Genomic DNA, 27,503 nt, shown 5'->3' on the forward strand with positions numbered 1-27,503 from the left:
GGATTTTTAATGACCCCAGAGAGTCAGGACCTCGGTTTGACGTCTCACCCGAAGGACGGCGCCTGTTTACAGTCTAGTGTCCCTCGTCACTATACTGGGGCATCAGGACCCACACAGACCGCAGGGTGAGCGCCCCCTGCTGGCCCCCACTAACACCTCTTCCAGCACCAACCTTAGTTTTTCCCAGAAGTCTCCCCTCCAGGTACTGACCAGGCTCACCCATTGAAGCAGACAGAAAACGGATCGTTTTGATATCTGTGCAATCTACCGCACCTGAAAGGGCATTCCTGATCAAATACACAATTTGTTTCAGTGTTCAGAGTCACACTGCTGCACCCTAAGTTTGAGCGCTGCCTGCCACCTGTGACATCAAAGACAGTCCAGCCTCCTGCAGGGATGTGATTGGACAAAAGAGGTCGTTAATATTCATACCCATGATTCCCTTACAGCCACCGACGTCCTCCTTTCTGCCTGCAGTATGGCTCTGGCGCTGACCCCAGTGGGACAGTGTTAGGCTTGTTCAGAGATATTTAAAAATGCTATATGCTCAGGATTAGACACAGATTAGCCAGGGAAGGCATCCAAAAGATTAAGCCGCGCGCCAGGATCAGAGCAGATTGTAAACGTTAATTACAGCCCATCCCCCCCCCCTCCCCTCACTGGTATATCCAGAGCCTCTTCCCAGTGTGAAGCTTAGTGACTTTAACACAGCAGGAGCTGGCAGCCCAGCTCGGTCGCAGAACGTCATGGGACACCCCGACGGATCTGACAGGGCGCAGGCAGGGGAATCGGGTGCTGCCAGCTGGCACAGTGACAGTCCAGGGCGCTTGAAGGCTCTTCTGCCGGGTACTGTGGGTGCTTACTGCAGGGTAGCCCTGCTCTTCATCTGAGATTAATCTGGGATCTGCTGAGTCAGGCCTCCTCTCTCTGCCTCAGACCAGACTGACACTGTGGGAGACACAGCCTCCACTCTCTGCCTCAGGCCTCACTGACGCTGTGGGAGACGGAGCCTCCTCTCTCTGCCTCAGACCAGACTGACGCTATGGGAGACACAGCCTCCACTCTCTGCCTCAGGCCTCACTGACGCTGTGGGAGACACAGCCTCCTCTCTCTGCCTCAGGCCTCACTGACACTGTGGGAGACACAGCCTCCTCTCTCTGCCTCAGACACGACTGACACTGTGGGAGATGGAGCCTCCTCTCTCTGCCTCAGGCCTCACTGACACTGTGGGAGACACAGCCTCCTCTCTCTGCCTCAGGCCTCACTGACACTGTGGGAGACACAGCCTCCTCTCTCTGCCTCAGACCAGACTGACACTGTGGGAGATGGAGCCTCCTCTCTCTGCCTCAGACCAGACTGACGCTATGGGAGACACAGCCTCCTCTCTCTGCGTCAGGCCTCACTGACGCTGTGGGAGACACAGCCTCCTCTCTCTGCCTCAGGCCTCACTGACACTGTGGGAGACACAGCCTCCTCTCTCTGCGTCAGGCCTCACTGACGCTGTGGGAGACACAGCCTCCTCTCTCTGCCTCAGGCCTCACTGACACTGTGGGAGACACAGCCTCCTCTCTCTGCCTCAGACCTCACTGACACTGTGGGAGACGGAGCCTCCTCTCTCTGCCTCAGACCAGACTGACACTGTGGGAGACACAGCCTCCTCTCTCTGCCTCAGGCCTCACTGACACTGTGGGAGACGGAGCCTCCTCTCTCTGCCTCAGACCAGACTGACGCTATGGGAGACACAGCCTCCTCTCTCTGCCTCAGGCCTCACTGACACTGTGGGAGACACAGCCTCCTCTCTCTGCCTCAGACCCGACTGACACTGTGGGAGACGGAGCCTCCTCTCTCTGCCTCAGGCCTCACCGACACTGTGGGAGACGGAGCCTCCTCTCTCTGCCTCAGACCAGACTGATGCTATGGGAGACACAGCCTCCTTTCTCTGCCTCAGGCCCGACTGACACTGTGGGAGACGGAGCCTCCTCTCTCTGCCTCAGACCAGACTGACACTGTGGGAGATGGAGCCTCCTCTCTCTGCCTCAGACCAGACTGACGCTATGGGAGACACAGCCTCCTCTCTCTGCCTCAGACCTAACTGACACTGTGGGAGACGGAGCCTCCTCTCTCTGCCTCAGGCCTCACCGACACTGTGGGAGACGGAGCCTCCTCTCTCTGCCTCAGACCAGACTGATGCTATGGGAGACACAGCCTCCTTTCTCTGCCTCAGGCCCGACTGACACTGTGGGAGACGGAGCCTCCTCTCTCTGCCTCAGACCAGACTGACACTGTGGGAGATGGAGCCTCCTCTCTCTGCCTCAGACCAGACTGACGCTATGGGAGACACAGCCTCCTCTCTCTGCCTCAGACCTAACTGACACTGTGGGAGACGGAGCCTCCTCTCTCTGCCTCAGACCAGACTGACACTGTGGGAGACACAGCCTCCTCTCTCTGCCTCAGGCCTCACCGACGCTGTGGAAGACACAGCCTCCTCTCTCTGCCCGAGATCTTCAAATCAAGTTGGCGAGGGGGTGGGGCAGCATGGAACGTCTCTACCCAAAGGGTGGTGGGAGAGTGGAACAAGCGGAGAGTCTTTTTTGGAAAAAAAAAACAGCTGGATGAGCCAGACTGTCAGGACTGACTCCTCTGGTCTGCGGACGCCCCCCCCGCGTTCTCATGGTCCTCCCCGAGCCCCCCCCCCCTTCAGATCAGCCCGCCTCGTCCGAACAGGCAGGGCGCTACACCGATTCCTCCACAGCGCGGGAGTTTCCCTGGTGCCGGTCTCGACGATTGGACCGTCCCAGGAGTGGGTCTGGCCCGGAGACCACGCGCTGGGTCACAACGCAGTACGGCGCGAGGAGACCCCCCCAGCGACAGCCAGTACAGTCAAGGGCAGTGAACGGTGGGCCGAGCGATCGCGCAGTTGCAAGCAGAGAGGGTGGAGTGCACCAGCTAGGGCTTACCGTGAGCCAGTGAGCCAGACGATCCTTCAGAGGTCCTCCAGAGGACACGTCCCAAACGAAAAAAGACCCGTTGGGAACAGCGATCTCGATCCCGCGGGGAATCTCCAGAGCTCTGGCCCCGAAGAGACTGGCGGAGAGCTCTGAGCCCCCTTTTTTGGGGGTGGGGGGGATGTCCTGAGTTAAGACCCCCCCCCTCACTTTCCCTCCTCTCCTGGCTCCGGGCCTCGCAGAAAACGTGCCGATCCCAGGGCGTCAGCCAGCGTCCCCCAGCCCTTATCTCGGCTCCCTCACCCCTTGCGGTCACACGCGTATCTGCTGCGCGCACGCACACACGCGGACACACACACACACAGACGCTCTGGGTTGGCCCGACAACTACCGAGCGGTTCCGAAACCCCAGGTGGACACCCAGCACAGGGTTTAGGCTCTAGATTAGAGATCACTTTATCGGCCCTGTACAGTTTCTTGCGTGAGGGACGTGTCTTTTCGCAGACCCCAGCTTGCTCTCCAGGAGACACACAGACAGGGAGAGAGAAGCTGGGGGGGTCAGAGCACATTTGTACGGCACCCCTGGAGCAGCTGGGGTGTTAAGGGCCTCACCCCAAAAGAATAGGATTCCTCTGCCGGCCGCGGGATTCGAACCTGCAACCTCCCAGCCACAGGCGCAGATCCTCAGCCACAGCCACCCTCTAAGACCACCGCCTGCCCTGCCCTGCAGCTGAGCCGGTGTTGTGCCTCTGCAGGGCGGCCATGTCTGTCTGGGACTCCAGCAGGCCTCTGTGTAACAATAGACCGGTGGGTGTTTGCGTGTGTACGTGTGTGGGAGGGGTTGGGGTCCCCTGAGACCTGACTTCCTTTCTGCTTTTTTGTGCCATTTCTAACAGCCGGTCCTCCACTCCACAATTCCCCAACCTGCACTGTTCTACGGCTGCTTCCTGTGCGGCAGGAAGTGATGTCATCACACCCATCCTGACCTCTGCCCCAGGAGGAAGCAAAACGTCATGTGCCCCCGCCCAGCACTACCAGGCGATGAATGCCGGTTATTCCTCTCTGTGTCAAGGCCAGACTTTTCTTCCTTCCTTCCTCTGCTTACTCGCCGTTCTTGGGCGGAAGGTTTGGGGGGGCCGTGTCAGTACCACCAGGGCCTCAGCCACGTCCGTCTCACAATCTCGTTACTCAATTAGCACGTTCTGCTCATCATCCCGTTCGTGAAGCGCGCGGGTCTGTGTTTTTCCCTCGTTTCGGAATAATGAAAGACAAAACGTTCTTTTATCTAGCGCCTTTAAAGGCGCTTTACAGAATGACAGCAACGTCAATAAAAAAAAAAACGACACAAGCTAAGCAGGATGAGAACACACAATTGGAGACAGTAGATGGGGGTTCTGAATACAGCAGGAGCAGAGGGGTGAAGACCAGAACCGGCTCAGTACAGGCTCTTCTACAGAAGAGGGTTTGGAGTCTGGATGTGAGTTTAGAGAAGGTGGCTCTCTGATATCCTTGGGGGCAGAGAGTTCCAGAGCTCTGGGGCGCAGCAGGAGAAGACCCTCTCACCCCCAGAGTGTGGACGGGCTTGGGGGGGGGCGGACAGACAGGAGAGCAGGATTCGAAGAGCGAAGGTTTGCGAGGCGGGGGAGTGGGGCGACAGTAACTCAGACAGGTGCTGGGGTGCCGGGCCCTGCAGAGCCTCCTGGGTAAGCAGGACCCTCCCTGCTGTATATACTGGACGACACCGCTGCAGTATCACTCAGAAGTCCGATTGCACTGCAATTTTCCCCGTAAGTGTGGAGTTCAAGGGTGTTGCACTAAGTCAGTAGCCGAGCTAAAGTCAGAGCCCTCCTCTTTTCATTCTGAGCAGCTTAATCCGAACGCACACTCCCGGCCCTGAACTTCCTAGGCAGACCTGGAGAGCCGAGACCATCCCAGTTCACTGCGTCCTCTGCAAATATGGCTTACTTATGGATTAATGCAGGGGGAGGGTGACATGATGTGGCCCCTGGGGTGCTGTCTGTGTGGAGTTTGCATGTCCCCCCTGTGTCCGCGTGGGTCTCCTCTGGGGGCGCCAGTGTATTCCCATGGCGCAAAGACGTGCTGGTAGGTTTATTTGGCTTCTGGGGAAATTTTGCCCTGGTGGGGGCGAGATTGTGTGTCCTAGCGTCCTGTCCGGGGTGGTACCCTGCCTTGCACCCCTTGCTTTTTGGCGGATAGGCTCCAGCTCCCCCCAGTGAATTGGAAGAAGCAGGTGATCCAGTGCTCGGGGGGGGAGTCCAAAATCGAGGGGACCCATCCAAGACAAGACAGGGTTAAAATCCGGAACAGAGCCCATTGATTCAAAGTGGTGCTGCACTGGGCAGCTCCCCGCACTGGGGTGCTGTCTGTGTGGAGTCTGCATGTTCTCTCCAGGTCTGCATGTGTCTAAAGAGACACCGGGAGGTTCGCTGGCTTCTGGGAAAATTGGCCCTCCAAAGTGTTTGTGTGCCCTGCGACAGACTGGTGTCCTGCCCAGTGCGTACCCTGCCATGTACCCATTGCTGGCTGGGATAGGCTCCGACTCCCCACCCCGTGACCCCCGTATCAAACACAGCGTTTACAGACGGGGATGTGACGAAATTCCTCCCTACCGTATCATCATTTTTCTGTAAATCCAGCTGAATGGACTTAGGACAAACAACATCTTTTTCCAACAGCCACTGATCTCACACACACGCAAAACAGTCAGAGTCCGCGCCGCTGACTAGTCTCCACAACCACACGCCCGGCCCTCCTCAGATGAGGAATCGGCAGTTTCCAGATACACGCTCTGCGAGTTTTATCCCTTCAGTCACTCAAGTAGAAACACCACGAGCGATTGCAGGGCATATTTTTACATTTCCGCTGGGTTACATTTTCAGCTGCATTTCAACATTTGATCGACCACATCTGTGGGTTTTTTTTTTAAAAAAAGGGTGTCGCCAATCTAAAATAACCTCGCTGCTTACAGGTCGACGTGTGTGTTTTTTTTTTTTTTTTTGTATTTTCTCTCATCCGGGCGTGAGCAGGTTTGACATCTCCCTGCTTTCTGGTCGCCGCTCGCCGGCCGTGCGCGCTCACGGCTGCGGGCGCGCCGCGGCAGGCGTGCGCGGCCCCGTGTCGTCCTCTCGGACCCGCGATCGGGTGTGGGCCGCGGTACCGCGGACAGGAGGGAACGAGAGGCTGAGTGATACAGCACCGGGCAGGAACTCGTTTGCGCAGAACGGCGTTTGACCGCCCCGACGAACAAGGCAGCCGGAAAGAGCGAAGGGAAAATTCAAAAGGAAGCACAGCTCAACCGAAGAGGAAGAAAAACAAACAGAAAACTTCCTCCGTGCACACGCACACGCACACGCCCTCGCTCGGGGGAAAAAAAAATTCGACTCAATTTAGACCCAGAACTCAGGGCATTTCAAACCGGTGCGCAAAGGGTGGTAGGGGTGGGGAACAAGCTGCCCAGCCCTGTGGTTGAAGCCCCTACCCTGGCTGCTCTCAAGACCCAGCTGGGTGAGACCCTCCAGTCAGGACAGGAGGTCCTTCTTTACACAGAGGGAGGTGGGGGTGGGGAACAAGCCCTGAGATCTATGGTCTCGGCCTGCTGTCGCGGTCGCGGGCACTCATTTTTACAGCGCCATAAACGAAGCGATAACTTCCCGGCGATGAAAGATGACAGCAGGTTGCTCTCCCGAGTCAATACTCTGTCCTGGGAGTGATCTCTCTCTCTCTCAATTCAATTCAATTCAAGGTGCTTTATTAGCATGACCGATGGGTACAATCAGTGTTGCCAAAGCAAATGAAAGTAATGATATTTACATGAAACAAAACAAAAATAGAAGTAAAATAAAATCTACAGACATTTACAACAAAGACATATTATAAAATATTGACATATTCTGTGGGCGGCTGGAGCATTATTGGGAGACAGGCTCACTGTTCCTCAGGCTGTGACAGGAGATCACATACTGGGCTGCCAGATCAACTGAGTTCCCTCCTCCCTCTCCCAGTAGGATTGGGACCTGTTGTGATTCTGGCAGGTGTGGGAACTCTGGGATTAGATTTCTGAATTTCGGGGAGAATGTTTCTCTAATCCCAGAGTATCTGTCACAGTGCAGTAGGAAGTGCACCTCTGTCTCTATTTCTCCCCGCTGGCAGTGGGAGCACAGCCTGTCCTCTCTGGGCAGCCAGGTCTGCCTGTGTCCAGTGTGTGTGTCCAGACTGTGGTCACTGAGCCTGTCCTCTCTGGGCAGCCAGGTCTGCCTGTGTCGCCCATGTTTCTATGGCCAGGCTGTGGTCACTGAGCCTGTACTTCATCAGGGTCTGTTTCTGTTTGTTGTTTCTTATCTTGGTCAAATATTCAGCTAGTGTGTATTGTCTGTTTAGGGTTCTGTAGCATTCCAGTTTATGTTGTGTTTGTGTGTGTGTGTGTCCCACTAGTTTCTAGAACAGTCTCTAGAGAGCGCAGGATTATAGATCTGGAGCCCCTAGAGCTGATCGCAAGTCACTTCGGTACCTCTAGTTTCTAGAACAGCCTCTAGAGAGCGTGTGATTATCGATCTGGAGCCCCTAGACTCGATCCCAAGTCACTTCGGTACTTCTAGTTTCTAGAACAGTCTCTAGAGAGCGCAGGATTATTGATCTGGAGCCCCTAGAGCCGATCGCAAGCACGCTGTTCCAGCTCGTGTCTCGTGAGTCGCTAGTGTGGCCCTCAACAATTCTTAGGCCCCAAGGCTCTGTGCCTGCAGGGCCTGCTGGGAAATCGGGCACTGACCGGGGACATGCTCACACCCGGAGTCGACTCGGGGGGGGGAGGGAAAAATCTGGGAATTCTCACTGTGCCCGCCTGTCCGCTCCTGGGACCGGCAGATCCAGGGAGAGCGTTCCGCGCCGCGTCCGTGTGTCGAGAAATCTCTCCTTATCCGGGACAGCGGTCTGATTGTTGGAAGCATGAATTATTGAGAAGGGGCCCCCCCCCCCGCGCGATGGTACAGCCTGTGGCACAGCTCGGCGAGCCATCTGGTGCTGTTGAATTATTCATGAGGAGGAGGGGGCTGGGGGGGGGAGGAAAGTGGAAGGCACTCATTACTTATTCATGAGGTGCTGTGATTGGGCTTGGGAAAGGGAGGGGGGCGGGGCCTTTAGCCAGGCTGGCCACACCCTCTCCCACGCCAGCTCTGGTCCACTGTAGGTTTCTGGGTTCAGGGTTTTTGTAGGCTGGTGCAACGTGGTGAATCAGTCCAGTAAAACCGAGGCCATGGAGAACGGAGCTGGAACGCAAAATCCGGAGGTCCTGTAACTCTGGATGGGAGCCACAGTGTTCTGATCCATCCTCTTCCCTTTTCTTTTTGTATATAAGGAACTGAATCTTCAGATGGGGGTTGTTTTGAAGAGGATGTGTTTGGCCGTTCTTGCTCACTGGGCTCCGCGCGCGGTCGATGCCGGTCAAAGATTCTCGCACAGCCTTTTCTCGAAAAGGAACGTGGAAGTGATCCCTTCTCCGGGCTGTTAAGCCGCCCAGCGCCTCCTGTCTGCAGCAAATACCACCAATACGTCTCCCAAAGTGGAGGTCATGGCACCCTGCATCCTGTGTCTAAAATCCATCCTTTTTCAAGCCACTCCCCCTATCCCAGCAAGCAACGGGCGCGAGGCAAGGTACACCCTGGATGGGACGCCAGTCCATCGCAGGGCGCAATTACCCCCCCCAGCATGTCTTTGCACTGTAGGAGGAAACCCATATAAACCTGGGGGGGGGGGAACATGCAAACTCCACCCAGACAGCACCCCAAGTCTGGAATTGAACCCGGCGCCCCCCCAGCGCTGCAGGACAGCAAGGTAACCCCCGGTGTCCTGCCCCTGAGCTTCATTTCGGCTTGGTTGCCTCTTGTCCGGCCAGTTCTGAGCCCCGTCCTGTACGCTGACTTCCTGGGAACCTTTCGGATCCTATTCCCCTCGGTGCAGAACTACAGAGATCAACCCCTCGTGCCCCCTTGACAATACCGTAGCACCACCGGCACTGCGGTGCCCTGGACGCACACACCGATCGAACTTCAAATGCCCCAGCGCGCGTAGGGCTGCATCTCACTACAAGGCTGGAGACTTACAGCTGTAGCAGGCCATCTCCGTGCCTCAGAGCCCTCCCTGTGGTGTCGGGGAGAGAGCCTGTCGAAACCTGGCGGGGGAGTGGGTCTGTGCACATGCAGCGAAAGAGGACTTGCTCTGTGGAGCAGATTTTGGTAGCATTGTCTGCGGTTGCAACACTAAGGTTACCATTTCCTCTCTGCAGTCCTGTGATCTGCACAGCAGGGCCTGAGAACACCTCTCTCTCTCTCTTGTTCTCTCGCTGCCTGATTAACCCTCTCCTCCTCTCCTCACAGTCACTGTCTCGGTACTTCAGAATGAGGTTTCTCGCAAACTCTGATGTTTTCCTCAGTCGGCGCTGTTTGTGGATCGGTTCCTCTCTGTGCCTCAGTGTGTCTGTGCTAATAACGCACACTGACACAGAGAGAGAGGTTAACCCCTCTGTGTGTGTGTCTGTGATAGTCTCTCTCTCTCTCTGTGTCAGTGTGTCAGGACTAACTCCTCTTTAAGCATCAGAGTGTCTGTGTTAACCCCTCTGTGTGTGTGTCTGTGATAGTCTCTCTCTCTGTGTGTCAGTGTGTCAGGACTAACTCCTCTTTAAGCATCAGAGTGTCTGTGTTAACCCCTCTGTGTGTGTGTCTGTGATAGTCTCTCTCTCTCTGTGTGTCAGTGTGTCAGGACTAACTCCTCTTTAAGCATCAGAGTGTCTGTGTTAACCCCTGTGCGTCTGTGTCTGTGATAGTCTCTCTCTCTGTGTGTCAGGACTAACACTTTTAACACCAGGGTGTCTCTCCCTGAACTCAGTCTCTTTAGTCTTAAGGGGCGTCCCACACTGACAGGCTGAAGGAACTGTGTCTCTTTAGTCGAAAGGGAGTGTCTCACACTGACAGGCTGGAGGCACTGAGTCTCTTTAGTCTGAAGGGAGCATCCCACACTGACAGGCTGGAGGAACTGAGTCTCTTTAGTCTGAAGGGAGCATCCCACACTGACAGGCTGGAGGAACTGAATCTTTTCATCTTTGAACAGAGGATCCTTGAACACAGTGGAGTAAAGAGCACAACACAAACCAGAGGACACAAGTAGAAACCGTGCGGTAATGCGCCCTTTAGACCAAGGGGGGCGGGAGTGTGGAACAGTTGGCCGCCGGACTCCCTCCTATAACTGACTCTGTTTTGATCGGCGTACACCACAGCGTTTACAGAGCACAGCCTGTGTCACTTCCTGTCTCCCCGGCTCACATCTCACAAGAGCCCGACTTGAGCCTGCCCAGAAACCCTCCTGTTCTGCTCCTCTCTCGTTGCGAAACACATCCTCCAATCGCCGGCGTTCGTCAAGGGTGCGCACGGCGCTAAACCGAGCCAGTTCCTCCCTGGCCCTGCGGCCTTAAAAATACCCCTCCGCCTTCCTGTGACAGGGGCTCACAGGAAGGCGGCGGCCATTTTGCCCCCTGTACTGGCTCGGAGATCTGTTCGTGAACTCGACACCTTCTGCGATCCTGCCCAGCATTTGTAGGTGTGTAGGAGACGTGTCACAGCATCAGCCCAGCCAGATGTCCGCTGGGACAGCATGAGGCCTCTCAGTCTCTCCATTTAACCCGCCTCCCCCTGCCCCCCTGCCGAGGCTGTCGGCATCGACACATGAGCCGGGTCTGCTGTTGCCTTCCGAGGGCCGGTGGAGGGGGAGGAAGGGGGGGGTCAACGGTCTTGCCTCCCCCAGGGGTCGCTGGCGTTGGTCGGCCAACCCAGAGCGGGGCGCACCGAGGACAAGGGCCTGGTTTGCTACATCTTTACAGCGCTCGGGGTCACAGTAAGAAACGCACCATCCCCCTAAAAATTTGTGTTACGGGTCACTGTTAATGTGCCGCACAGGCAGAAGGGACGACTCACTCAGGGCTCCCAGCAGACACAGCTGACAGTGCCCATGACTCAGAGATTCCCAGCCTAATGACACAAAACCTCTTTTATTTTTATTCCTTATTTTTCTTCAGGGCTATGGTACGCGCTAAGACTGGCCTCTGTTACACACAATTCCCTTATGTAGTGAACAGGACTGCTCTCCCCCTTAACATCCATCCGTTTTCCGACCACTTTATCCAGCACAGGGACGCACGGGTGCCGGAGTCGATCTCAGCAAGCAATGGGCACAGCTGTAGTTCATACAGCTAATATTGCAGTTAATATAACAACTACTGCAGTTAATACAGCAACTACTGCAGCTAATACAGCTACTACTGCTGTAAATACAGCTACTACTGCAGTTAATACAGCTACTACTGCAGCTAATACAGCTACTACTGCTGTAAATACAGCTACTACTGCTGTTAATACAACTACTACTGCAGTTAATACAGCTACTACTGCTGTTAATACAGCTACTACTGCAGTTAATACAGCTACTACTGCAGCTAATACAACAACTACTGCAGTTAATACAGCTACTACTGCTGTTAATACAGCTACTACTGCAGTTAATACAGCTACTACTGCAGTTAATACAGCTACTACTGCAGCTAATACAACAACTACTGCAGTTAATACAGCTACTACTGCTGTTAATACAGCTACTACTGCAGTTAATACAAATACTACCGCTGTTAATACAGCTACTACTGCAGTTAATACAGCTACTACTGCAGTTAATACAGCTACTGCTGCTGTTAATACAGCTACTACTGCAGCTAATACAGCTACTACTGCTGTTAATACAGCTACTACTGCAGTTAATACAGCTACTACTGCTGTTAATACAGCTACTACTGCAGATAATACAGCTACTACTGCAGCTAATACAACTACTACTGCAGTTAATACAGCTACTACTGCAGTTAATACAGCTACTACTGCAGCTAATACAGCTACTACTGCTGTTAATACAGCTACTACTGCAGCTAATACAGCTACTACTGCAGCTAATACAGCTGATACTCTTAAAGTAAGAAGTGCTGGGTTTCAGACCGGTGACTTAATATTCGACTGCTTTCAATCACAGAACGCCAGTTTGCGTCGGGGACGTGCAGAAAATCCGATTTAAAACCCCAGGGCCCCGTCCATCCAATTTTCTAACCACCTCATCTGAATCAGGGTCGCGGGAGAGCCAGAGTCTATCCCAGCAAGCAACGGGCGCGAGGCAGGGTACACCCTGGACAGGACGCCAGTCCATCACAGGACACGCACACACAGACGCACACTCACACCAGGGCCAGTTCAACTACCAGTGTGTCTTGGGACTGTGGGAGCAAACCCATGTCAACATGAGGAGAACATGCAAACTCCACACAGACAGCACCCCAGGGACTGAACCCAGGGCAGCAGTACTAACCAAGGCTCCACCCTATTAAAATCAGCTACTGTGAAGTAGCCTTTGACTCAAGGAAGACTTAAGGGGATATTGAAGGAGAAATTTCACTTATTGGGTATTGTCATTCAGTCATTCAGCTAGATGAAGGAAGCAGGTTTCCCTGTGTTTGCACTGAGCCATTCACACAAAAACAAAGACGACTTTAAATAATGGTGACAGTAGGTCTATACAGTATACACTGCCCGAACAGCAGAGTTAGATGACATGAGAGCACCAGCGCTGGTACTGGCCCAGTCTGCGCTAAGCCCCATGTCTCCTGAGCACCGTACAGTAGTAGCCGAACACGGGGAAAGTGAGGAGTGAGAAGACACATGGGTTCAAGTGCCTCTGAAGCATCCCGGAAGGCAAAAGCAGACCCGGCTAATGCGTCTATCCACACAGCCTCGGTTGGCAGGTGGGGGGTGTACAGGCAGGCCTCTGTGAATCAGGTGAATCAGAATGACGAGTCTAGCGTCTCAGAGGGACTGCCGGTTGGGGCTGGAAATTAATCAGCCCTAATTCCCTCAGCACAATCAAGGATTAGCCTCTTAATTAGCAATTTAGCAATATGTCAGAGGCGATGATGAGATCCAAAACAGAGGTAAACAGAGCACACAGCTGGCTGGCAGGTACTCATCTGTCGTCTAGGGTGAGGTGGGACCCGCAGTCCCAGCCACAGGTCTGAAAAACTGCCAAAGAGTCTCGGGTTCGAGCGTGTGCCCGTGATTGGAACTGAGTGAATTCGGCGGCGAAGGAATGAATTATTGATCCATTATCAGCCCCGCGCAGTCAGGAGAGCAGCACACAGACCCGAGCTGCTGTGACCTGAGAGCAGCCCAGCTCCCAGCACATGGCTGGGCCGCCCGTGCCACGCTCCTGCCACTCTTTGTGCACAGCCAAGAGCTTTGGGGAGCCCCCGTGCCGACGGAACAGCGAAAGACAAGCTGGAGGGGGTCCAAGAGAAAACGATGTGGGGGGGGGGGTATGCCTTTCGAGCCCGGGAACGGGAGACGTGTCTTTACACAAAGGGGGGCGGGAGCGTGGAGCAAGGGGCCCAGCCACGTCGCTGACTTTTTTCAAGAAGAGATGGGGGAGATCAATTAAGTAGCAAATGCAAAAGGACTCGAGGGCCTCTCGTTTTGGCACTGTTCTCCTGTTCTAGTGCAACTCTTCCCCAGGACTACAGCAGGTATTTGATTAAAGAGCCCTCAAGGACCAGGAACTATGGTTGAGCTGTCAGGTTGGCGATATTAACCAAATCGTTTGGGTTTTTTTCAGTGTATTAGCCCTCTCCTCCCTCCCCTCGTCCTTCCTGGGTGGTGGACAGAGCAGGGGAGTACTAGGACTCCTGCTTTCAGTACCTCAGGCAGAAGCAGAACTCTCTCGCAGGTTTCAAAAGCCTGCTGCTCTCCACAGAGAAGTTCCCAGTTTCACAATGAAATCTCTCTCTCTCTGTGGCAGCATGTGCTTGTGAGGGGTGTGTACGTGTGTGTGTGTTGTGTGTTATTCTTGTTTGTGTGTGTGCCTGTGTGCGCCCATTGTGATGCATTGTTGGTGTGTGTCTGTGTGTGCAGGTTGCGGTGTTTTTGTGTGTGTGTGCGCATGTCGTTTTGTGTTGTTTGTGTGTGCAAGTCGTGATACGTTGTTGGTGTGTGTGTTTGTGTGTGTGTGCGTGTTGTTTGCGTGTGTGCGCGTGTGTGCATATTGTTATGTGTTTTGTGTGTGTTTGTGTGTTGTTTGTGTGCGCAGGTTGTGTTGTTTTTATGTCTGTGTGTTGTTTATGTGTCTTTTTGTGGGGGCATATTGTTATGTGTTGTGTGTGTTTGTGTGCGCGTGTTGTTATGTGTTGTGTGTGCATGTTGTTAGGTGTTGTGTGTGTGTGCATTTCATGTGTTGTTTGTGTGTTGCTCTGTGTGGGCATTTGATTGTGTTTGCGTATGCCTGTATGTGTTTATGTGCTGTAAATGTGTGTGTCTGATGCTCCTGTGCGTGTTTGTGTGTTCATGCCTGTGTGTATCTGCAGCTGCGCCTCCTACAAGAGCTTATACAGGCTGTGTGTATGCTTGTGTGTTGTTCAAACGACCTGGAGGGGTTGGATTGGTTATAAAGTGGACTTTGACAGCAAGAGAGGATGGATTGTAATTGTCTTGCTGTTGAGGAAACGGCTCGTTCTCTCACGCGGTTCAGTCCCAGCCGCTCACCACAGAGCCTGCTTCCTAGACCGCCCTGCACCCTGCACTCCCGGGGCCCCGCGAACTGTCCCTGCCTCTCGGTTGTACAACACGCATCCTTGCGCCACCCGAGAGTGGGCCGCGGCGCGGGGTTGGGAAACAGCCCGTTTCACCAGGGCGGTCAGGAGCCCTTCGGCTCTGGGCTCTTTGGCGGACCAGTTCGAGAGACCCCCTCCTGATCGGGTTCGACCAGTCCTACCCAGTAGGATCAGACCTGAACTTGGGGGGCGACCTGCTCTTTATTGTCGAGAGGGAACCCGCTGCGTTCAGATCACGCCGCCTGACTCGCTGCCTGGTGTGCTGCCTGACCCTCTGCCTGATGTGCTGCCTGTCTCGCTGCCTGATGTGCTGCCTGATGTGCATCCTATCTCTCTACCTGATGTGCTGCCTATCTCGCTGCCTGATGTGCTGCCTATCACTGCTGATGTGCTGCCTATCTCTCTACCTGATGTGCTGTCTATCTCACTACCTGATGTGCTGTCTATCTCACTGCCTGATGTGCTGCCTCTCTCACTGCCTGATGTGCTGCCTATCTCACTGCCTGATGTGCTGCCTGACTCGCTTCTGATGTGCTGCCTGACTCGCTACTGATGTGCTTCCTGACTCGCTACCTGATGTGCTGCCTCTCTCACTGCCTGATGTGCTGCCTGACACACTATCTGATGTGCTGCCTCTCTCACTGCCTGATGTGCTGTTTATCTCTCTACCTGATGTGCTGCCAATCTCACTGCCTGGTGTGCTGTCTATCTCACTGCCTGATGTGCTGCCTATCTCTCTACCTGATGTGCTATCTATCTCACTGCCTGATGTGCTGCCTGACTGGCTACTGATGTGCTTCCTGACTCGCTACTGATGTGCTTCCTGACTCGCTACCTGATGTGCTGCCTATCTCACTGCCTGATGTGCTGCCTGACACACTATCTGATGTGCTGCCTCTCTCACTGCTTGATGTGCTGCCTATCTCTCCTACCTGATGTGCTGCCTATCTCACTGCCTGATGTGCTGCCTCTCTCACTGCCTGATGTGCTGCCTGACACACTATCTGATTTGGTGCCTCTCTCACTGCCTGATGTGCTGTTTATCTCTCTACCTGATGTGCTGCCAATCTCACTGCCTGGTGTGCTGTCTATCTCACTGCTTGATGTGCTGCCTATCTCTCTACCTGATGTGCTATCTATCTCACTGCCTGATGTGCTGCCTGACTGGCTACTGATGTGCTTCCTGACTCGCTACTGATGTGCTTCCTGACTCGCTACTGATGTGCTTCCTGACTTGCTACCTGATGTGCTGCCTATCTCACTGCCTGATGTGCTGCCTCTCTCACTGCCTGATGTGCTGCCTGACACACTATCTGATGTGCTGCCTCTCTCACTGCCTGATGTGCTGCCTATCTCTCCTACCTGATGTGCTGCCAATCTCACTGCCTGGTGTGCTGTCTATCTCACTGCCTGATGTGCTGCCTGACTCGCTACCCGATGCGATGCCTGACGAGCCATGAACAGGCGTTAGAGTTGTAGGGAATAGGGCCATGAAGCGAACCGATATTCTGATGCGCTCGCTGAATTCTGCACTGCTCTGCTGCTTGACAGGAGGCGCCAACCTGCTGAGCAACTGACAGGCGTCCCACTGGGCGGATGTGAAGGGGGAGGTGGCCACGTCGCTATGGAAACAAGGAGACTGAACGGGGTCAGAGAGCAGCCAGCCCCTTGACGAGCAATGACAAGGAGTGATCTGCTGCTGTGCTCTTCTGGAAAACGCAGGGACGAGTCGGCACAGGAGACACGTGTGCGAATACTTCACTGATGATACTCTGTTGTAGTTATTTACTAGTGCTGAAGAAAGTGTACAGCAAGCCTATTTAGATGGGCTGTTCATCATACATGGGGCTCTGTGAGAGCTTGTTCCTCCTTCTGATGTGATACATTGCTACTGTGAATACTCCTGCTACTGGTATTTCTACAAAGATTGATGCTACAACAGCTATTACTGCTGCTCATACAGCTACTACTGCTGTTAATACAGCTATTACTGCTGTTAATACTGCTACTACTGCAGTTTATACAACTACTACTGCTGTTGCTGTTAATACAGCTACTCCTGCAGCTAATACAACTACTGCAGCTAATACAGCTACTATTGCAGTTAATACAGCTACTACTGCAGCTAATACAGCTACTACTGCAGCTAATACAGCTACTACTGCAGCTAATACAGCTACTACTGCTGTTAATACAGCTACTACTGCAGATAATACAGCTACTACTGCAGCTAATACAACTACTACTGCAGCTAATACAACAACTACTGCAGCTAATACAGCTACTACTGCAGTTAATACAGCTACTACTGCTGTTAATACAGCACTACTGCAACTAATACAGCTACTACTGCAGTTAATAAAGCTACTACTGCTGTTAATACAGCTACTACTGCAGTTTATACAGCTACTACTGCTGTTAATACAGCTACTACTGCTGTTAATACAACAACTACTGCAGCTAATGGTGGCTCTGTGGCTAAGGATCTGCGCCTGTGACCGGAAGGTTGCCGGTTCAAATCCCACAGCTGGCAGAGGAATCCTACTCCATTGGGCCCCTGAGCAAGGCCCTTAACCCCAACTGCTCCAGGGGTGCTGTACAATGGCAGACCCTGCGCTCTGACCGCAAGCTTCTCTCCCTGTCTCTGTGTCTGTGTCTCCCTGGAGAAAAGCTGGGGTATGCAAAAAGATGCATTCCTAATGCAAGAAATTGTATAGGGCTAATAAAGAAACATTATTATTATTAATACAGCTACTACTGCAGCTAATACAGCTACTACTGCAGTTAATACAGCTACTACTGCAGCTAATACAACAACTACTGCAGTTAATACAGCTACTACTGCAGCTAATACAACAACTACTGCAGCTAATACAGCTACTACTGCTGCTAATACAGCTACTACTGCAGCTAATACAGCTGATACTCTTAAAGTAAGAAGTGCTGGGTTTCAGACCGGTGACTTAATATTCGACTGCTTTCAATCACAGAACGCCAGTTTGTGTCGGGGACGTGCAGAAAATCCGATTTAAAACCCCAGGGCTCCGTCCATCCAATTTTCTAACCACCTCATCTGAATCAGGGTCGTGGGAGAGCCAGGGTCTATCCCAGCAAGCAACGGGCGCGAGGCAGGGTACACCCTGGACAGGACGCCAGTCCATCACAGGACACGCACACACACACACTCGCACCAGGGCCAGTTTTCCCAGAAGCCCATTAACCCTGGACGGCGGGAGGAAACCCACACGGACACAGGGGAGAACGTGCAAACTCCACCCAGACAGCACCCCAGGTCCGGAATGGAACCCGCAGTCCCCAGCGCTGCAAAGCCGACCACTGCTCCACCCGGCCGCCCAGCAGGTGAATCGTTTCCCTAGTTGTACCTCCCTGTATTTCACAGGATTGCACCGAGAGGGTCCTGCAGCACCTCCAGAGGCCTGAGCCTAGCCAGCCCCCCCTGGGCTGGTATCAATTGCAGTTGGCACCCTAGGACAGCAGACCAGCGACTACTCTCAGACGAGGTGATCTCATAATGACACAGCGTTCCAGAGCCGCCGTTTCAGACGGTGTGTCATCAGGGGGGCCCTGTCTGTCTGTATCAGACAGAGTGGGTGCACAGACCCCCCCGGGGCACTTTCCCTCTGAAACGTGCCCAGAGAGGGGGTGAAAGCCGATGGCCTGACGTCGATTGACGTGACGCCCCTTGAAACTGTTCTGATCCCCGTGATTGATGGGGCGAGCCGACCATCGGCTCTCGGGGTTTCCACCAGCCGGCAGAGGGGATCCTACTCCGTTGGGGCCCCTGAGCGAGGCCCTTGACACCCCAGCTGCTCCAGGGGCGCCCTATAAACGGCCGACCCCGCGCTCGGACCCCCCAGCTTCTCTCTCCCTGTCTGTGTGTCTCCTGGAGAGCCAGCTGGGGTCCGCGCAAAGATGAATTCCTAAACCAAGACATTGGATCTGGCTGATAAATTGATCTGATCTGACCTGATCTTCTAGAACAGCGGCGAGACAGCGTGGGATTATTGATCTGGAGCCCCCAAAGCCGATCGCCAGCACGCTGGTCCCAGCTCGTGTCTCGTGAGTCGCCGGTGTGTCCCTCCTGCGTGGTGGCCCCCTCAACGCTTCCTAGGCCCCTAGGCTCTGTGCCTGCAGTGCCTCGTGGGAAATCGGGCACCGGGCGGGCTGGCCACCTGGATTTGACCACGGGGGGTATCTGTGTTTTTTTTAAAAAGCCCCGCTTCAGGCTTCAGAGAACACGCAGCAGTACAGCAAAGACCAGAGCACGACTGGAGCACAAGAGAGCTGTTGCATCAAGGTATACACACACACACAGACGCTCGCTTAACACACGGGCCGATCTGTACCGACACGCCAGCAGGCTCTCTCGGGCCGAGGCTGGCGTACAGCACAGGAGAGAGGGACAGAGAGCGAGGGGGGGGCAGAGATCTCCGGTCCCCCCCCCCCACCTCTCGCGCGCACGGAAGGACGTCCCGCGGAGAGCTCCGCAGAGACGGGGGAGAGGGCAGGCCGGACCGCCCAGGCCCCCCCTCGCTGGCGGTCGACCAGCTGCCTGGGCAGCAGGCAGATAACGAGGGACCCGCCGAAACAAATCTCTCTTCCCCCCCACCACCACCACCACCACCACCACCACCCCGAGACCCCCGGTCTACAGCGTCAGACACACACACACGCACAGACGCAGATCCAAGCGAGACTCAGAACCCTAGATCCTCTGCCATAGAAAAGACACCTCCCCCCCTCCCCTCCAGTGTCATTGTAATGGCCTCCCCTCCAGCCCCGTGCTGCCACTGCTGTCGCAAAACCTGGTCTGCCTCTTTCACCCCACCTCTCTCCCCCTGAGGCGTCTGTACCACAGCGCCCCTCCCCGCCCCGAAAACCTGCCCTGTGCACCCCCGGATAACAGGCGGGCATGGGGGCACACCGGTACGAGGAAGAAGATGTGTGAGGCAGGGGTCGCCTGAGTCGAGCCCCCCCCCCGCCAAGCCTGCCGCCGCCGCCGCCTTTTTTTGATGGGGGGGGAGATGTGAAGCAGAGCGCCTTACCTCTCGCCGGCCGCCGTGTCTGCCTGCGCGCAGTGTGTGTGTGTGTCTGTCTCTCCTAGCCCTCCTCCCTCCCCGTCTCCTCCATCCTCCAGAGCCAGCGCGCGGCGTTGCGGTGCTGCTCCGACCAGCCGCCACGCTCCCAGAGAAAAGAGAAACGGCCCGTGCGCCCCCCCAGCAGCGTTTCCTCTTTTGTCAAAGCATTTCCCCTAGTGTGTGTGTGTGCGCGCCAGTGACATCCTTTTAAGCTCTTTTGTTGATCGCGCCCAACGGGAGCCACAACAGTCAGTAACAATCCTAATATTGATCGATTCCGGGGGGGTTTTTATCCCGAGTGTGGGAACGTCAGGAGGGTGAGGAATTAAACGCCACCCCCACATCCTCTACCAGCCCCCACCACCATCAACACAACCACCCCCCCCGCCAGCAACACACACACACGAACGGCAAATCTGTGCCCTCACACAAGGGCGCGTTGGCACGGATCTGGGCCGGACCGGACCCCCCCGGTGGGCTCACCTTCTCTCTCGTGCTCTGGCGCGATGTCATCGCCTCTGTCTCCGTCCCCCGAGCCGCCCCTCGGCTCTGTGTCCGCTCCTCGTTCCTTCCTCCCTTCTTCCAGGCCCTCTCTTCCCTGGCCCAATCCTTCTGGGTCGGTGTGTGTGTGTGTGTGGGGGGGGGTGGGGTGGGGTGGTGGGGGGCGCAGCCAGCTCGGTCCCTGTCTCCCGGCTGCTGTCAGGACCAGCAGGTTTCTCTCTCTCCTTGGTGTTTCTATTCCATTCACATCACAAATGAAGCCCCCACCTCCCCTGCCTGCACAACACAGCCCTCTTCCTCCCTCTCCTTCTCTCTCTCTCTTTCTCTCTCTCCGAGCTGCTACTGATCTCAGAAAAGCAGAGACAGCAGCAGCCAGGATGTCCTCTCTCTCTCCTCCCCCCACCTCTACCTCCCCTCCCTCTCCCTCCCTCTCTCTCTCTCTAAGCTCTTCCCCTGGAAATCGATGTGCAGATGATTCGCTCTGCTAGATGAAGGATCTGTGCAGCCGGCTGGTTCGCTCCTGTCCCGGGCCAGGGGGCTGTCCACCTGGGGCCTGCTGGCGGGCCCGAACCGGGCCGGACCAGGTCACCGGGCCCAGATCCCCAGCAGGTCTCAATCTGCAGAGACCAGCAGCCCCGCGCTGGAGACTCAGCAGGTGGGAGCCTGGCCAGTACCTGGAGGGGGAGACTCCTAGGAGAGCTGAGGCTACTGCTGGGAGAGGTGTGAGTGGGGCCAGCAGGGGGCGCTCACCCTGCGGTCTGTGTGGGTCCTGATGCCCCAGTATAGTGATGGGGGACACTAGACTGTAAACAGGCGCCGTCCTTCGGATGAGATGTCAAACCGAGGTCCTGACTCTCTGTGGTCATTAAAAATCCCAGGGTGTTTCTCGAGAAGAGTAGGGGTGTTACCCCAGTGTCCTGGCCAAATTTCCCCCCTGGCCTTTACCCATCATGGCCTCCTAATAACCCCCCTCTCTGAACTGGCTCCATCACTCTGCTCTCTTCCCCACTGTAGTGGAGTGCCGTAGATACAGTGTGTCGGACACAGGTCCCGATGAACTGGCCAGTGTAGATACAGTGTGTCAGACACAGGTCCCGATGAACTGGCCAGTGTAGAGCTGTAGATACAGTGTGTCAGACACAGGTCCTGATGAACTGGCCAGTGTAGAGCTGTAGATACAGTGTGTCAGACACAGGTCCCGATGAACTGGCCAGTGTAGAGCTGTAGATACAGTGTGTCAGACACAGGTCCTGATGAACTGGCCAGTGTAGAGCTGTAGATACAGTGTGTCAGACACAGGTGCTGATGAACTGGCCAGTGTAGTGCAGTAGATACAGTGTGTCAGACACAGGTCCTGATGAACTGGCCAGTGTAGAGCTGTAGATACAGTGTGTCAGACACAGGTCCTGATGAACTGGCCAGTGTAGTGCTGTAGATACAGTGTGTCAGACACAGGTCCTGATGAACTGGCCAGTGCAGTGCAGTAGATACAGTGTGTCAGACACAGGTCCTGATGAACTGGCCAGTGTAGTGCTGTAGATACAGTGTGTCAGACACAGGTCCTGATGAACTGGCCAGTGTAGAGCTGTAGATACAGTGTGTCAGACACGGGTCCTGATGAACCGGCCAGTGTAGTGCAGTAGATACAGTGTGTCAGACACAGGTCCCGATGAACTGGCCAGTGTAGAGCTGTAGATACAGTGTGTCAGACACAGGTCCCGATGAACTGGCCAGTGTAGAGCTGTAGATACAGTGTGTCAGACACAGGTCCCGATGAACTGGCCAGTGTAGTGCTGTAGATACAGTGTGTCAGACACAGGTCCCGATGACCTGGCCAGTGTAGAGCTGTAGATACAGTGTGTCAGACACAGGTCCCGATGAACTGGCCAGTGTAGCGCTGTAGATACAGTGTGTCAGACACGGGTCCTGATGAACTGGCCAGTGTAGTGCAGTAGATACAGTGTGTCAGACACAGGTCCTGATGAACTGGCCAGTGTAGTGCTGTAGATACAGTGTGTCAGACACAGGTCCTGATGAACTGGCCAGTGTAGTGCAGTAGATACAGTGTGTCAGACACAGGTCCTGATGAACTGGCCAGTGTAGTGCTGTAGATACAGTGTGTCAGACACAGGTCCTGATGAACTGGCCAGTGTAGTGCTGTAGATACAGTGTGTCAGACACAGGTCCCGATGAACTGGCCAGTGTAGAGCTGTAGATACAGTGTGTCAGACACAGGTCCTGATGAACTGGCCAGTGTAGTGCTGTAGATACAGTGTGTCAGACACAGGTCCCGATGAACTGGCCAGTGTAGAGCTGTAGATACAGTGTGTCAGACACAGGTCCCGATGAACTGGCCAGTGTAGTGCTGTAGATACAGTGTGTCAGACACAGGTCCTGATGAACTGGCCAGTGTAGTGCTGTAGATACAGTGTGTCAGACACAGGTCCCGATGAACTGGCCAGTGTAGTGCTGTAGATACAGTGTGTCAGACACAGGTCCCGATGAACTGGCCAGTGTAGTGCAGTAGATACAGTGTGTCAGACACAGGTCCTGATGAACTGGCCAGTGTAGTGCTGTAGATACAGTGTGTCAGACACAGGTGCTGATGAACTGGCCAGTGTAGTGCTGTAGATACAGTGTGTCAGACACGGGTCCTGATGAACTGGCCAGTGTAGTGCAGTAGATACAGTGTGTCAGACACAGGTCCCGATGAACTGGCCAGTGTAGAGCTGTAGATACAGTGTGTCAGACACAGGTCCCGATGAACTGGCCAGTGTAGTGCTGTAGATACAGTGTGTCGGACACAGGTCCTGATGAACTGGCCAGTGTAGAGCTGTAGATACAGTGTGTCAGACACAGGTCCCTGTGGACTGGCCAGTGTAGTGCTGTAGATACAGTGTGTCGGACACAGGTCCTGATGAACTGGCCAGTGTAGAGCCGTAGATACAGTGTGTCAGACACAGGTCCCAATGAACTGGCCAGTGTAGTGCTGTAGATACAGTGTGTCAGACACAGGTCCTGATGAACTGTGAAGTGGTGCTTCCAGTCAGACTGATAGTGAATCTTCCAGTCTGGTGTGTTTGGGAGCAGCAGGTGTCTCCTGGACCATTTGCAACACAAATGACTCAGTCCCTGAAGTCACTCAAGGCCAAGCCTGAGGCAGTAATGGCAGAAATGCTCCGAAGTGTGAACAGTTTCGCAGGGAAATTTTTCCCATCCGGGCACTTCGATTTATCCCTCGTCGCCACACCCTTCCCAACATCCCACCAAACACACACACACACACTGTGGGGCAAGTCGCAGACATGCTGGTGCCCACTGCTCGAGCCCAGCAGAGGTGGTGTTGGGGTGTTAGGAATGTCCCTGTCCCCCTTCCTTAAAACAGGCTCGATTTTTCGGGGGGGGGGGGGGGGGGGGTACTGTCTGTGTGGAGTTTGCATGTTCTCCACCTGTTCCAAAGGGTTTTCCTCCAGGTTGCTCCGGTTTCCTCCCACAGTCCAAAGACACACTGGTGGAGTCATTGGTTTCTGGGAAAACTGGCCTCGCGCGCGCGTGTGTGTGTGTCCTGTGATGGACTGACGTCCCATCCAGGGCGTACCCTGCCTTGCGCTGTCTGCTTGTCAGGATAGGCACCCTGAATTTGGATAAAGCTGTTAGAAAAAGGATGGATGGTCAATACCTCATATCCCACTACGCTGGTACAAACTGCCAAATCCCAAGTGCATTTACCCGGTTTATCTCGCAGGGAACAATGACCAACCCCCCCCCACCCCACCCCAGTCCGAACTGCTCCTCAGGCCGTTAGCCCGTCTGGGGACGACACTGAGCATCTGGAGGCAGGGGCTGGCCTCTCTCCCCCTCGCTGTAGGCCGAAGCCTCCCCCTCGCCTAGCCATCTGGTCCCAGCCCAGGGGTCAGGGAGCCAGGTCAGGCTTGGCAGGATACTGGGGGGTGGGGGCTGGGGGAGGAGATTAGTGGCCGCAGTGGGCAGGGCCTGCCCATACTCATTCAGGGACTGCCAGCGCCGTTCAGGGGAAGATTTACCGACCAATTTGTTTTTGAATGAATGAAATCTGGTCCACAAAATCAACAAACACGGTGGAACCCCCAAAGCCAGGCCCCACGGGAGCGGCACTTCACAACTGATCGGTCAGGCGGCCTGTATGGGTCTCCTCGGACAGTGATCAATCAGGACTGGACAGGCTAACAGTTTAATGGTCAGCAGCTCAATTGACTACAAGGAGATGTTTCCGAGAATAAAAATCTGTAGCTACAGACTGCATTGTTTACATTGTTGCTGTCTAAATTAAGCTACAATTACCCGCCTCTGAGGTAGAGATAAGTTATTTAAACAGGAGCTGTGGGAACAAGAGACATGCTCCTTCTGGAGGTAACAAACCGGTCAATTTAAAACGATAGTAAACAGGAGCAGACTAATAGATCCGCGCGATTCAAAGTAAAGCGCTCTGGGGTTTTTTAGCGCACCAAAGAGAAACCTGAGTGTACCGGGTGTTTTTTTTTTTTTAGTATCAGGCAAGTTTAGCGTCGGTGATTGTTTTAATTTCATGCTAGCCTGATGATTTGTGAGGAAGTTGGCTACTGTGAGATGTTTTCAGCTCAGAGTGCCAGTCTGGGGGGAGCACGCATGTTCTCTCTCTCAATTCAATTCAATTCAATTCAAGGTGCTTTATTAGCATGACCGATGGGTACAATCAGTGTTGCCAAAGCAAATAAAAATAATAAAATGAACATGGAACAAAACAAAAAATAGAAGTAAAATAAAATCTACAGACATGTTACAGACATTCTCTCTCTCTCTCTCTCTCTCTCTCTCTCTCTCTCCGGGTGCGTATTTGCTGGGTGCTGTTGTCCCCACCCGCCTCCCAAAGACACACTGTCGATATTCCAAATTGTCCCTTTCGTCCCTTAATCTGCTATGGACTGACACTTGGTTTGGGACCTGCGGTGCTGTGCGCCCTGTGCTTTTGGCACAGACGGCAAATTTTGGCAGCCCTCAACAGGATAAGCAGCTTTGTGATAATGCATGGATGGAGGTATCTGGCATGCTTACATAATCCTGCTCTCCTTTGAATATATTAATTTTCCTGTATGATATCATTCAAATTCAAACTCTTCATCCAGTAAAATACAAAACACAGTAATCATGCCATGCGATTTGCAATACAGTATACCGTCTATTTACAATACGATGAAGATGAGCTTTACCTTGCACTCACGTATCTGAATACAAATGTTCACACCAAGAGATTATGTCTCCAGGCACGCAGTACAGTTTATTCAGAGTCATAAACTCTGGGTTCGCTTCAGGGTCTGTCTGTGTGGAGTTTGCATGTTCTCCCTGTGTTTGTATGGGTTTCCTCTCCTAGTCCAAAGAATGCTGGGAGGTGAATTGGCTTCTGGGAAAACTGGCCCTGGTGTTGTTGTTTTTTTGTGGTATGGACTTTTTCACTTTTTATATACACATATTTATATACTCAGTTGATCTTTTGCATCTCACCTTAAAGATTTCAATTTAAATCCGTTCCTGCACCCTACGTTTAAAGATTACGTGTGCCAACTTCTCCCACTGTGCACAAAATGCCCAATTTTAATAAGCCCCAGGGAAAATAATCCCTACAAAGACAAATGTTGAACCTTTGATTCCAAACCTAAGAACAACTAAGGTTGGTGCTGGAAGAGGTGTTAGTGGGGGCCAGCAGGGGGCGCTCACCCTGCGGTCTGTGTGGGTCCTGATGCCCCAGTATAGTGACGGGGACACTAGACTGTAAACAGGCGCCGTCCTTCGGATGAGACGTCAAACCGAGGTCCTGACTCTCTGTGGTCATTAAAAATCCCAGGGTGTTTCTCGAGAAGAGTAGGGGTGTTACCCCAGTGTCCTGGCCAAATTTCCCCCCTGGCCTTTACCCATCATGGCCTCCTAATAACCCCCCTCTCTGAACTGGCTCCATCACTCTGCTCTCCTCCCCACTGAGAGCTGGGGTGTGGGGAGTGGACTGGCGCCTCATCCAGGTGGGGGTACACACTGCTGGGGGTGGAGGGGATCCCCATTACCTGTAAAGCTCTTTGAGTGGAGTGTCCAGAAAAGCGCTATATAAGTGTAAGCAATTATTATTATTATTATAAACCATTTGGACTTGGTGTATAGGGAAACTGTCGGGAACAGTACAACATTTCTCGAATAATTATGAATGTTTATTGTTCTGGTTGTTGTTGTAATTGTTTATGTACCGTTTTGTGATGTGCTGTCTGCATTGTGTGCTGTTGTCTGCTGTACTGTCCCGAGAGACCAGCGCGACTATAAGAATGTACATGTACCCTTGGACACTAAACTCCTCTCTGCTCTGTTCTCGACCTCCGCAGCAGAGTTGCCCATTTTGTGTCACGCAGCGACACCTAGCGGCCATTGTCGGTAGTACACCCGGCGGCGGAGGGGCGGGGCAAATTGGATGAGGAAACAAGCGTGTCAGAAGTGTGTGACGTCATACCCCCCCCCCCCCCAATCAGCCTGCCTAAGCTTCGCGCTACAAGCGCCAGAGGTCCCCCTGAACTGCTGTCTCGTTTCAGTGCGGTGTCATAATTCAGCCCGGACGCGTCCTTTCCTCAGGACCTGAGGGACTGACGCTGTTTGACATTATTCACTAGTATTCTGAAATACCACTTTATCCAACTCGGGTCTAACAAAACATCAAATAATACCCGCATCTCCTCATTAAACATTCACCTTGAAATGTTGGAACGGTAGCGTTTTGCGAATCTAAGGGATATGTGTTTATCTTTAATCTGTAATTTTTTTTTGCCGAAATACGTCATCCACCACAGTAAACGGTCTAATACTGCTGCCTCTATTAACGCTTTTAAGGTTTTTTAGTTCAATTCTTATTAGAAATTGAATCAAAAGGCGAGACGATACAAGGGAAAATACGTAGAAAGCTTAATGTGATTGCGAATAGAAGTGTGTCTATCTCTGCATCTGTTTTTTATATTGTCTCCTTTGTTTGTGTATGTATGATGTTTAAATAAAAACCTAAAAATATATATATTATCCTTAAATTCCGTTTTTTTTTTCACCCGGATATGCCCTCAATTGAAGCCTCTTTAATCGCCGGTCTGGGGGTGGGGGATTTTTCGCACATTTCCAGAAAAAACGAATGTCTTCTTGACGGAATGTTGAAGTGCGGACAGGTAGTACAGGTAATACGAATATCACGGGCATATTTCGACGCAAATTGCACCCGCCGGT

The 27,503-nt window shown here is 53.6% G+C and overlaps 1 protein-coding gene across 8 annotated transcripts in view; it reads right to left on the bottom strand.

Annotated features, from left to right (window-relative positions):
• The window catches only part of sipa1 (signal-induced proliferation-associated 1), a 73,963-nt gene extending 53,348 nt beyond the window's left edge, over positions 1 to 20,615 (bottom strand). For 6 of the 8 annotated variants that reach the window (XM_069180587.1, XM_069180578.1, XM_069180583.1 and 3 more), the window contains exon 1: positions 20,226 to 20,615. The gene's annotated coding sequence lies outside the window, so the exon portion shown is untranslated. Of the gene's footprint in view, positions 1 to 2,957; positions 3,222 to 19,709; positions 19,872 to 20,225 lie in introns of those variants that run through there. The other 2 variants (XM_069180579.1, XM_069180580.1) reach the window with 2 other exon arrangements.
• Positions 20,616 to 27,503: the final 6,888 nt, after the last annotated feature.

The sequence above is a fragment of the Lepisosteus oculatus genome, chromosome 18 (genome assembly GCF_040954835.1).
Source record: "Lepisosteus oculatus isolate fLepOcu1 chromosome 18, fLepOcu1.hap2, whole genome shotgun sequence".
Lineage (NCBI taxonomy): Eukaryota > Metazoa > Chordata > Actinopteri > Semionotiformes > Lepisosteidae > Lepisosteus > Lepisosteus oculatus.